General features: G+C 40.0%; 2 pseudogenes; both read right to left on the bottom strand.

Moving 5' to 3' along the window:
- Positions 1 to 4911: 4911 nt before the first annotated feature.
- LOC146373465 (odorant receptor 131-2 pseudogene) lies at positions 4912 to 5832 on the bottom strand (annotated as a pseudogene).
- A 6123-nt stretch (positions 5833 to 11955) lies between these two features.
- Positions 11956 to 12881, bottom strand: LOC146373464 (odorant receptor 131-2 pseudogene; annotated as a pseudogene).
- Between the last annotated feature and the right edge of the window lie 594 nt (positions 12882 to 13475).

Below are 13475 nucleotides of genomic sequence, written 5' to 3'. Positions count from 1 at the left end.
AACTTCGTCGCTTGTTGACAAGTTAATCAATTGGCATGGTTATTGCCAGAAGCAAGACTACATCCCATTATTTTTTTAAGGTATGTCTTATTATGCCCTACAGTGACGTGACCGTGACAAGCAGTAGGCCTATTTTGTGCAATATTCAAACAAGTCAATAGGAAAAAATTTTTTCTTCCCTACTTATTGCCTTTAAGGTATTTATTGCACACTGGTCAGCGTAAATGATTTGTTGTTGTTTTTTTAATAAATTGCCAATACGTAGGGAATAGGACTCAGACACCTTGGAACATATCCAATAAATACACTATTCTCTTACATGTTTGTCTGAAATACCCTTATCATGGTGGCGGGGTTTGCGTGTCCCAGGGGATCCCAGGGGTTATGTTGTCTGGGGACTTCTGCCCCCTGGTAGGGTCTCCCATGTCAAACTGATCATTCAGAAGACCCCTAAGAGCACAACACCAAGGAAACCGTTCACCCTGCCTGGGAAGGGTGCCGAGAGTGAGCGTCTGGTGGCCAGTCCTTAGTCCATGGGAACCGGCTGGGCAAAGCCTGAAAAAGGCAGATTGGGCCATCCTCCTTCAGGCCCACCACCCACAGGAGGCACCGTAGGGGTCGGGTGCACTGTGTGCCGGGCAGCGGCCAGGAGCAGAGGCCCTGGCGGACCTATCTCAGGCTACCAAGACTGGCAATTAGGACATGGAATGTCACCTCTTTGGTGGGGAAAGAGTCTGGTGGGGAAGGTGCCTGAGTTAGTGGTGAGGTTGAGAGGTACCAGTTAGATATAGTCGGGTTCACCTCAGTACATGGCTTGGGCTCTAGAACCAGTTTCCCGGAGAGGGGCTAGACTCTGTCTTAGTCTGGAGTTGCTGCTGGTGAGAGGCAGCAGGCTGGGGTGGGTATCCTAGTATCCCCCTGGATTGCAGCTGTTATTTTCTTAATGTGTTTTCTAAGTTTAAGTCTGCGTCCATCACTACACCCAAATTTCGAGCCTGGTTGGTGGTTTTTAGGTGTATAGATTGAAGTTCTCTGGTGACCTTTACTTGTTTTTCTTTGGCTCCAAAGACTATTACTTCAGTTTTGTTTTTGTTTAGCTGGAGAAAATTGTGGCACAACCAGTCACTAATTTCCTCAATGCATTTACCAAGAACCTGTACAGGGCCTTGGTCTCCCGGTGACATTGTGATATATATTTGTGTGTCATCTGCATAGCTATGATAGTTTATTTTGTTGTTCTTTATAATCTGTGCCAGTGGGAGCATGTACATGTTAAACAGAAGAGGTCCCAAGATGGAACCTTGGGGAACCCCACATGTGAAGTTACCTATTGATACAAAGTATTTCCTGTTTTCTAAGTATGTTTTGAACCAGTTTAGTACAGTTCCTGAAAGACCTGTCCAGTTCTCCAGTCGTTTGAGTAATATGTTGTGGTCAACTGTATCAAATGCTGCAATGAGATCCAGTAAAACTAAGACTGACATTTTTCCACTGTCTGTATTCAGACATATGTCATTAAACACTTTGGTCAGAGTAGTTTCAGTGCTGTGGTTCTGTCTAAAACCTGACTGCAAGGTATCATAGTAGTTATTCTGTGTTAAGAAGTAATTGAGCTGTTGAGAAACTGCTCTTTCAACGATCTTACTTAAAAATGGGAGATTTGAGATTGGATTTTGAGATAGTTGTTCATTTGTGTCTTGTCAAGATTGTCCTTTTTCAGTGTAAGTGTACTTACAGCAGTTTTTAGTGGTTCTGGAAACACACCTGACATTAAAGAAAAGTTGACAATCTGTAACAGGTCTTTGAGACCTTTTGCTGTTAATAGGGTGAAACTGTTTCATGGTGTTTAAGCAGTTTTTCAGTGGACACAGTACATATCCTGAATATGCTGTTGATGTACCAATTGCTTGTCTAATCTTTTAGATTCTGACAGTGAAGAATTTGGCAAAGTCATTGCAGGCCATGGTCGAATGAAACCCTCCTCTGCCACTTACACAGGAGGGTTTGTTAGCCTGTCAACTGTAGCCTTCACCTTAATGGGAGCAATAGTGTCCACAACATTTAATATTTTAGCATTGAAGCTACTGACGAGCTCATTGACCGAAAGTCTGGACAGGCCAGGTGTTAATGGGAAGACCTGGTTAAAGATCTCACTACTGTTTTCAGTTAAACACTATTTTGTGATCACTGCTGTTGACATATTTGTGTGGGCTGAAATTGTACTTTCAAAGAAAACACAGTAATGATCAGACCGGCCCACATCAGGCACAGTAACCTTTGAGATTGTATAGGAATTTCTTTTACTTATGTATTAATCACATTATTTTATTGTATGATGCCTTGGTGCCACTGGATTTTAACATGTCTTACACTCATACAGTAAGACAAATGGTGGGGGTCTAGTAAGGAAGTTGGGGGAAGCAGACAACTCCACAGGAAGAGTCTTTTGTCTCTTTGAGGACTCTGGGAGGTAGCAAGGGAGTGTGAACCTTAAGGTGTGAAACAGCTGTGTACTGCCTTTTGTTCCTGAAGGAGGTATTTAACTGAGAGCCATGCTAGGCTCAGGGAGACTCTGCTGACCGTCTGCCCCGCGGTCATGTAGGCTCTCCACAAGCTTGGTTGTCTGTTCTTTGTGTGTTTTGATTAAAGAATGTTAGCTACCGCTCGTCTGCAGGCTTTATTTAAATGGAAAACTTCCACAACAAAATACTCAGGCCCTTGGAGATCAGTACGTCAAGAGTGTGTCCTCTATTATGTGTGGTCTCTGTTACATGCTGAGTCAGCCCAAAGTTGCCCAGAGTAGACTGCCCAGGAGACCATTGGCTGTCCTCTACCCTCTCTTGAAGATCTCCTTAGGTCCTGCTGCATTAGGAAAACCAAGAACATTTTAAAAGATTCTTCACACCTTGGTCACATTTTATTCCAAGGAGCATTAAATCAAGGACAAACTGACTTTCTATCTATCTAAACATTATCAATACCACTAGGCATCAAACGCTGCCTAGCACCATATGTAAAACAACAGCCGTCTGTGTGCATGGGTGTTGGACTTCCTCACTGGCAGAACTCAGGTGGTGAGGGTGGGTAGATGTGTCTCTAACAGCATCATCATCAACACAGGAGCACCACAGGGATGTGTCCTCTCGCCACTGCTCTACTCCCTCTACACTTCAGACTGTGTGGCCACCCACGGCTCCAACAGCACTGTGAAGTTTGCTGACGACACAGTGTTGTTGGGCGCCATTCAACAATGAATGAATGTATGTGAATGACTGCCATCGTAATGAAGGCATCTAATATCTTTACATTTCATGTATTTATTTCACATATTTGTAGCAACAATAAAGATAAAGATTACATATAATTCCAAAAAAATGCTCTTACCCTTGTTTTCTCCACCTAGTTGTCCTGCACACACAAAATGTATTTTTTTTTCTTCTCTCCATCACATTAGATAGATCTCCTGTTATCAGTAAAAGTCTCTAGATTTGAAGTCCCTGCCCACACTTGCACAATCCTTTCCTTCTCTTTTGCTGCTTCCAAGCACCGGTGGTAAACGGATTTGGCAAAGATTGTTTCAGAGTACCCTTTTAGCTTTTAAAATAATAAATAGATTATGCAAAATTTATAGTATTTATGCAATGACTATCTTCTTACATTGTAATTTCTATATTGCAATTACGTTATACAGTAGTGTATCAATATAGCAAATTAGCCCATTAAATCCATTAATAAAGTGTTACAATTAAAAGAAAAACTATAATTTGGTTAAACAACTAAGACCTGACTATGAATGTATTATTTATGCATACGTACACTTAGGAAAATACATGGATGAGCACACATTTGATTAAAAAAAATTAAATTTTGCAAACAATATCAATGTCAAGATTTGATGACATATTATTTCTTTAACATTGTACAGTCAGTAAACACATTACAGTTATAAATGACTGAACATTATGGACTTGAAGATAATCCACATTACTGATTGATTAATTATATAATTATATTAGGCCGATAAGGAGCTATGATATTTTTTTACACATGCAGTAAGAAGTTCAGCTTTATTTAGCCTCTCAGTATATCTGAGTATATCTGTATGGAAAACATTATCAATACCTTTTAATCTATTTATTCTGGCATATTTTGCATAAATACTCTACAGTGAACTGTATCAAATAACCCTATTATCTGCTTAACCTTCAGTGTAAAATGTGCCTGGTAAATAGTTTGTGTCTTAATAGACAGAAACAATGTGTTTTAGTAAATGTAACACATATAAGACAGAAAGACACAAAACTACAGATTCCTGCTTGTTCTATGTAAAGTTAACTGTTACTTGCTATCAATACAATCAGAGTCATTCTTGTACATTTAACCAGTTATTTGCTTTATGAACCTTCCAGATCCCTCAGGTCATCTGGATCTGGTCTTTTATCAGTTCCCAGAGTCAGAACCAGACACGGAGAAGCTGCATTCAGCTTTTATGCTCCATATATCTGGAACAAACTCCCAGAAAGCCTCAGATCAGCTGAAACACTCAGTTTATTTAAATCCAGGTTGAAGACTCACCTGTTCTCAGCTGCATTTGAATAAAGCACCAAATCCACACTTAAGCTTAAATTTCAAAACTAACATTTTAACTACTGATTTTATTTATTGTTCTGATTTTATCTGTTTTGATTTTATATACTGTTTTGTTTGTTTGTTTGTTAATTAGTTAGTTTGTTTGTCTGCTTGTTTTAATCAGTTTTAAATCATGCTTTTTATTTGTTTTTGTTTCTAATGTCTCTGTAAAGCACTTTGAATCACCTTGTTGTTGAATTGTGCTATACAAATAAACTTGCCTTGCCTTGCCTATGCTTTGATAAATAGAAATATTATTTTTTGTTGATGTAACTTGTCAAATTATGTTTGTTTTGAATAGGATGAAGCAGTCATGAGATTTTTCAGTGCAAGAAAAAAATGTTCATCTCTGAGCCCATAGATTAGAGGACTCAGACATTTTGGAGCGAGATTAAATATTACATAGTTAAAGTATCTGACATTTAGAAATAAATTGAAATCAATCTGAAGGACTGCACTTTCTATGAATGGACTCCACAGCTGAAAGAGACAGAGAAACAGCTGGAAAGCATGAAGAATCACTGTTCTCACTCCTTTTTGTGTTGACCTTTTATTCTCTCCTGATGCAGCTTTGGCCACTTTCATTATTTGAACATATGAGAATGCAATAGTGATGCCCATAGTCATGAAATAAAACTGACTTACAGCTGAGCGAGCATGATCCTGCCATCTATAAAGCATAAACATTTCAACAGAGCAAATAGTGTATTGATTGTAGAAGCTAAGTGAAGCAGTAGCAAAGAACATGGAAATAATAACAATGCATGGCCCAGAGCTGAGGCCATGAATTATCAAGATACAATACATAGTGCTGCGTGTGGAGCACAGCTGTCCATGACGAAGGGGCATACAAATGGCCACATAGCGCTCCAGAGTCATTGCTGTCAGAGTAACTGGTGTGACAATAGAATACACAAGCACAAAAAGACAGATAATTATACACAACCAAACTTGTAATGAACATCGGAAATTGGTTAAGATAAGTAGGATATCGGTCATGAGTAACAAAAAGCTGTCTGAGAGTAATGTGACAAAAAATAAAATGTAGCGAGAAGATGTGTAAAATGATTCCTTTTTAAAAAAGGTCACAGTGAGCAACATGTTGATACAAAGAAAGATTATCACCAGGATTTGCACAGTCATTACCCGGTCAGTCAGTGGTCGTTGCAAAAACACACAAATTAGTGTGTTGTTACCTGCCATAAAGAGCACTTCTAAGAGGCCATCAGAGTGTCATTATTAAATATAAGACTTATTCTTTTCAGGTTTCCTGTTCTGGTTTTCTGAGAGATGACGTTGGAACATTAATTTAAAGGTCATATGAAACTGAAGTTGTGAGATGGTGTCATCACCTTCCCTTAGCAGCCATTCCCCTTGATGGCTACACATCAATGATAGATGGAGAACTCAAGAGACTCTACACTGAAGTCTAGTTCTGAAAGTTCTGAAAACGTTTTTGCATGTTCAGAATTTAACTGCCATAGTTATTGCCAAAGAGACCCAGCGTATATCCTGTATCCTGTTATTTTACATTTGTATATTCCTACCCTGATATGTCTGTAACAAATAATAATCAAAACCTATTGCCTCTTTTAAGGTATTTACTGCATGCACAGCACTGTAAATTAGTAAAAGAAAATTGTGTTCTCTGTTTCAGATACTAATTAATTTTTTAAATTGTTCAATTTTATTGTGATAATATGTAACATGAAGCATGCCACATGCCATGACATTCCAGCAAATTTGCTGCAATAGCCCAGTATAACTCTAGATCTTAACCCTGAAATGCTGAAAGCTAAAAAAACAAAAAAACAAAAAACAAAAAAACCTTTCCATAGCATGTATGCTTTCTATTATAGGATGCACCAAAATACTATAGATGTGGAAAAGTCTGTACAGACCATCCCAGAAGGTTTATTCTGTTCATCTGAACGTAATGTTTTCAATGGGAGAAATGTTTCATCACTCATCGAAGTGACTTCTTCAGTCTCAGCTGGCTGCAGGTTCCCCCAACCTTATAAACAGTACATTTGCACAATAAGTGAAACCAGCCCACTGAATGAAAAATGGGCTGGGAGGTCAGTTAGCACAATTAGTTAGAACAAGACAATGCTATTGACCAGACCTCATACCACAGGCTATACCCAGGCGAATCTACACCTAATCTGAATGGTTTACACAAATAGGGTTAAGAGCAATTGTCTGTATGATAACTTGGTCACCTATAGCATCTCAAAGTTTCTGGCTTCAATCTTCAATCTGTTGGTAGACAGCTCTGAACACCACATCCAGAACACCTTGGACTTTGCTGAGAAGGTGAGAGATGACATTATGGAGGCAGGTGAAACAATGGCCTTGCATGATGTTACATCACTCTTCATTTGCGTTCCAGTCACTGAAGCGTTGGAGATAGTCCATAAGAGATTACAGGATGACCACAACCTCAGCAACAGGACTGTTGTGACATGCATAGGTTCTTTCTCTTCAGCACCCTCTGCTGGTCATAGTGGGAATACTCACCAGCTTATATTTTGGTGGGGTTTTTCTGTGTTCCTGTGGGTAGAGGAAACAGGAAGCTGGTCGCTTGTTAGCCTGCAGAATATGTTGTTGCTCTTTAAAACGTTTCTGCCTTGGAGAGTTATTGCTTGTGAGTATTAATGTACAACATGTTTACAAGTTTATTTGGTGCATTTCTATTACAGAGATTTGTTTAGAAACCAGTTATTTCATCTGTTATGTTTATCTTTGAGGAAGCTAAACTCACTAAGTTGTATTGTGATCAATACTGAGTCGCTGTTGATTACACATACCATATAACAGTATAGTTCATATCCTAGAAGTGTGAGTTAAAAGGAAAAGACATCTTGTAACATTTACTTTGTGTTTGTTTTTAGTTTTACAGGAAGAAAAGGATGTCAATCATTGAACTACTGATGAAGTAAAAAGCCTTAAACTTACTTCCGCCTCCAATGTGCATTGAAACCGTTAACTGTCTGTCAAGTTGGGCAAAGGGACGCACAATAAGGACAGAACAAGGACTGTGTCTTAATTCCACCTACATTGGCTTGCAAAAGTATTCACATTTTGTCACATTACAGCCACAAACATGAATCAATTTTATTGGAATTCCACGTGAAAGACCAATACAAAGTGGTGTACATGTGAGAAGTGGAACGAAAATCATACACGATTCCAAACATTTTTTACAAATAAATATCTTAACAGTAGGGTGTGCGTAATTATTCGGCCCCCTGAGTCAATACTTTGTACAACCACCTTTTGCTGCAATTACAGCTGCCAGTCTTTTAGGGTATACCTACCAGCTATACCACTATACTCTACCAGCTTTGCACATCTAGAGACTGAAATTCTTTCCCATTCTTCTTTGCAAAACAGCTCTAGGAACTAGGTCAGTTTAAAAAAAACAAAAAAACAACCCTTCCTCACCATGCTCAATAGTGAGATGCTCCAAAACTGGTTGATGTTTTTCAATCCCACCTCTTTGAGAATACAGACTCCCTCTGCGCACCTCCACAGCAACTCTCCCTCTCTGCCATATAACCTTTAAGATCTTCCACAGGTGTCGGAGCAGCTCTGGGTAGCGCTTATACACAAGGTAGGTAGGGTATGCAACTGGGACCTCGGGAGGATGCTGAGCAGGCTGCCTTGATGACCTCACACACCTCCTTCAAAATTGGCTCCATCAACTTAAGCTCTGCTGATGGTGGGACGGGGTTGATGAGAGCTTCATTAGGCCTCAAGTCTTGTTCCCTCAGTGGGTCACTCATGATGTCTTGAAGGAAGTGATTCACCTCCTCTCTTGAGCACTCCAACTGGCCGCTGCACTTGTCCCCAAGCAGTAGTTTTGAAAAGCGAAAGGGATTAGCAGTAAAAGTTGCTCATTTCCTGGCTCTATGTCTTTCCTGTCTCCTGTGCCACTCTGCACTGCGGATGATTAACAGCTTCTTCCACAAGATGTTCTGCAGTTCCTCTAGAGCTTGCTTCTCCTCCACATCAGCTGTCTTGAACTGCTTCTTAAGGCTTCGAAGCTCCTGACGCAGTTGATGGATCTTTGTGGCGTTGCAATTCCTGGTATAGGGGGTCTTGGTGTTATCCTATTCAGTCAAGCCGAACCTTTCTGAGGCATAGCTGACTATGATGGTGGTCTTTGCTTCAAGCCTGCTTTCAGCATCTCTTTTGGCTATGGCTTGTGTGGCTTGTATGATGTTGGCCACATCCTCATCAAACTTCTGCCACTTGCACTGACTGCAGGCCAGTCTTTCTGAGCCATCATCTCTCTCTTCAGTAGTCACCAAATTGTTCTTGGTTGTCACCTAGTCTCTTCTTAGGTGTCACTGGCTCAGCCAGAGCTAAACTATGCAACAAACATCTCCTGGGTACACTGGTAAGCATCTAGAGCAGGGGTCGGCAACCCTAGGCACGCGTGCCACAGTTGGCACGCAAAGGGTTAACTGATGACACGACCATAGCTGGACTGGCCATCGGGCATTTGCTTGGTGGCCCAATGATTTTTTTTTTTTGAATGAATGAATGAAATTAAACAATGAAAGGTGGTGGATTGGCCAGATGCTGGCCGGTGTGTAAAAAAAACTCAGTTGTTTGGTGGTGGCTATGGCGGAGATTCCACAGATTTAGTAAAATTAACAAGTGGTGGAGGCCAGCAGGTGGATGAGGGAGAGGGGAGGCAGGAGGAGGAGAGACCTGAGGTAGCCGCCGGTCTGAGTGTCAGGTGAACTGAACTTCAGGTAAGAAGTTATGACCTGCAGTTTAGGTGTAGTTTATTTTCGTTGTGCTGACTTTTTACACTCAGTTACAATAACTTGTACTGTGCACTAGCTAGCATGACGGAGTTGCTACTATACAGCTGGGTGGGTGCTATGAATTTACTGATAGTGAACTTTATTTTATTCTTAAGGTTGGTTAGTAGAGTTGCCAACCGTCCCATAAAAAGACGGAATCGTCCCGCATTCAGAGAAATTATTACGAGTTTCGTGTTGAGCTGAGAAAGGACGCAGTTTGTCCCGGACTTCAGCTAGAATGGAAAAATACACAAAGGTGGATTTATTCTGTGTCTTTATGCTGCACATCTGCCTCTTCTTCTCCTTTCATTCTCTCCCCTCCCTCTCCTGTTGCTACTTCAATCATGAAACTGATCAATGATCAGCTGATCGGCTTTTCTCTCTTGTTTGTTTATCGCCCACTTTGCGCCAGAAAGAGGAAACCGCCGGAGGTCGCGCTAAACAACAGCAGCATGTATAAGCTTGATCAGCTGTTGTTACAATTTAATTAATATTAATTTCTAGTATCAGCTGATGTTTGCTGGAGCCACAGCTGTAAAAGCTGCTGGTCATGATATCGGTTTGTATATCTGGTGAGAGGGAAACATGAAGATGAAACCAGGAGATGTCCTTACTGAATCATCAGAGCTGAACAGGTGATGGAGAAACAGGTTTACCTTTTAGGTGACATGAATGAGTTGAAGGGAAGTTATGAACTGTTTCTGAGAGACAAATAACACCAGGATCCTTTTCTAAGTAGCTGACAACTGGTAACTGTGCAGGGGCGGGTCTAGCAAAGTTTTGCCAGGGGGCCAGGTGGGGCATTAACAGGGAAAGGGGGGCACAAAGAAATACTTTCTTATTCTCATTTAAAATGTCTGGCTGTTATTAAATAATTATCTGAAGCTTACAACCAAAGTTTTTATCTGACGTAAAATGTATAGAAATCATACATATACCAACAAGACTGTACATCACTGTCACAACAGCGTTTGTTTTCATTCAAAGGCTTTATGGCTTTAATACCTGGTGGGCTGGTCTCTAGTCAAAATGCCCGGGCTGTTTTTTTGTCCCAGTCCAGCCCTGCGCACAACACGCAGTGAATTAATCTGAGAAGGTGCATCAAAAAATAAATGGCCGCGCCAGCGGTGCACATCGCAAATCAGCTCGCATAGACACATTAGTTGTGCCGCTTCATAATGACGGTATCTTAGCTAATAACCGCAACTACCAGATTCAACTTGTAATTGGCTAAAAATAACTTAGCCTACTGGTAAGAGGGACGTTGTTAGCTTTGCACATTCCGACACTTCAAAAGCTTCAGGAGCTTTCCGCTCAGCACAGCATCAGCACCATGGAAATACACGAATACATCTGTAGATTCGAGACAGAATTCACAATGCATTTTTGGGACTTTCAGGTGTATGGACCAATGTTTTATTTTCTGATCAAACCAGAAAGCTTTAATGAGCAGTTAGATTTGTCTCGCATTAACTGGCTGAGTTAATGCCAGTTAATGCAACATCAAAGCTGCTGGAATCCACAGCTGTGCGTGTTCATGGAGCTTGCATTTTTATCTGCTGGACATCACTACCTGACAAGTTTAACTGTCTTCAGAACATTGCAGAGGCCTTATTGACAGTATTTGGCTCTACATATCTGTGTGAGCAGATTTTCTCTCACATGAGTGTCCTCAGGTTGCCGTCTGAATGGTGGACACTCGGAGACCTGTGTCTCTGAGTGGGAGACCAGAGATCACATTAACATGTGTGCCTCTGTATTAACAGACATGCCATATTGGCTTAGTTTGTTTTTCTTATCATTGTTGTGAGGAGACCATAAATAGCAGTTGTATTTTCTGTTGTACAGTTCATTTGCTGTTACGGAGTTCTTGTTATGGATAAAAAGTGTCTTTTTTTTGTTTCAAAATAGCTGATAACTATTCACTGATAGCTGCCAACATCTGCGAACAAATATAATTCTAAAAAGTGGTTCTATATAGTGTGTAACTGTTCAAATAGAGCGTTATTAAATTTATTGCTAATGCAATCATATGGCACACTGACTTCTGAGGAAATTTTAAATGGGACTCGCCATCAGAAAGGTTGCCTACCCCTGATCTAGAGTATGTTGAGGAGCGTTAGGTGCAAAACATAAAATCATTTTTAGACACTCTTCAAGTGGTAGAATGACAGTGAGCGATAAGTGGTTACTGGAACATGGGTGTTAACTGTGCTAACTGTGTTGAACTTTGTAGAACACACAAATGCTCCCTGAGAAACACACTTGTGCAGTGCTTTGCTCAAGATAGCAGGAAACCGTTTTGTGTGGTGAAAGCTGTAGAAAAAAATGGGTTTCAGACAGCAGCACAGTTATCTAACACTAAAATAAATAGAGATATGGGAAAAGAGGGAAAAAAAACAAGCGCTGTCAATCTCAAATTATTATTTTTATTGCATATTGAAGCTGTGTTTTCCTGTGTGGTTTGATGAAATATGAATCGGAGAATGTATATTTCTGATGTAACTCAAATTATGTTTATTTTGAATAGGATGAAGTAGGCATAAGATTTTTCAGTACAAGAAAAATATTTTCATCCCTGAGGCCATAGATCAGAGGACTCAGGCACCTTGGAGCAATATTAAACACAATATAGTTAAAATATCGGACATTCAGAAATAAAGTGAAATCAATCTGAAGCACTGCAATTTCTATGAATGGGCACCACAGTTGAATGAGACAGAGCAGCAACTGGAAAGCATGAAGGATCACTGTTTTGAGTCCTTTATGTGTCAACTTCTTTTTCTCTCCTGATGCAGCTTTGGCCACTTTCATTATTTGAACATATGAGCATGCAATGGTGATGCCCATAATTAAGAAATACAATTGATACACAGCTGACCGAACATGATCCTGCCATCTGTAAAGAGAAAATGTCTCTCCACTACATATTATGGATTGCTTGTAGAACTTAAGTGAGGCGGAGGCAAAGAACATGGACAGAATAATTATACAAGGACCAGAGCTGACACCATGAATGATCAGGATACAGTACATAGTGCTGCGTGTGGAGCAGAGCTGTCCATGACGCAGGGGCATACAAATGGCCACATAGCGCTCCAGAGTCATTGCTGTCAGAGTAACTGGTGTGACAATGAAGTAAAGAAGTACAACAACAGAGATAGTTATACACAACCACACTGGCATTGTAATTTCAAAATGGGTTAATACAAGTAAAACATCTGACAGCAATAACAAAACACTGTCTGACAGCAGTGTTACGAAAAATAAGATGTAACGTGCAGATGTGTGGAAGCATTCCTTTTTAACAAAGATCACAATGAGTAACATGTTGATGCAAAGAAAAATTATTACCAGGATCTGTACAATAAGGACCCGGTAGCTGATTGATCGCTGAAAAAAAACATAATTCACTGAGTTGTTACCTGCCATAGAGAACAAACCTGTTTGAAGTACTTCTAAGCATTAATTAAAGTTTTGTTAATAAATGTAAGATTTTACTTTAAATAAAAATCAAAACTCAAAATCAAATCCAGCGGAGAAACCACCCATTCTGTTCCAGAGCCAAATGTCTTCTGCGTTCCCTACTTTTTTCATAGAAATGACCGTGCATCATTAAATTGAAGCTTACAGCAACTAAGAATGACAATTATACATGAAACTTCCTTCTACTGTGTTGTCATCGTCCCCTAGCACCCATTCTCCACAGTATCGATGCCTCTAAATAGGTAATTGGTGGTATACTCAGGAGACTTTGTAGTAAAGTCAACATAACAGATCTGAAAGAACTGAAAAGTTGTTGTTTGCTGTGAAGGTAATCAATTCTGTAGTTAATGCAACAAGTAAGACTACATCCTATTATTTTAGGGTTATGTCTTAAAAACTCCTACACTAATGTTACTGTGACAGGTACGAGGCCTGTTTGTGAGGTATTCAGTTAAGTTAAAACTGTCCTGTCTTTCTTTTCTCAGCGTTGTCTCTTTTAATCTGTTTATTATAAATGTAACGTGAGGGTTCACTAGATGG

The sequence above is a fragment of the Perissodus microlepis genome, chromosome 14 (genome assembly GCF_051167445.1).
Source record: "Perissodus microlepis isolate ML-2025 ecotype Zambia chromosome 14, ASM5116744v1, whole genome shotgun sequence".
NCBI lineage: Eukaryota > Metazoa > Chordata > Actinopteri > Cichliformes > Cichlidae > Perissodus > Perissodus microlepis.
The sequence above is the reverse complement of the archived record's forward strand: the minus strand, read 5'-3'. Positions and strand labels throughout refer to the sequence as shown.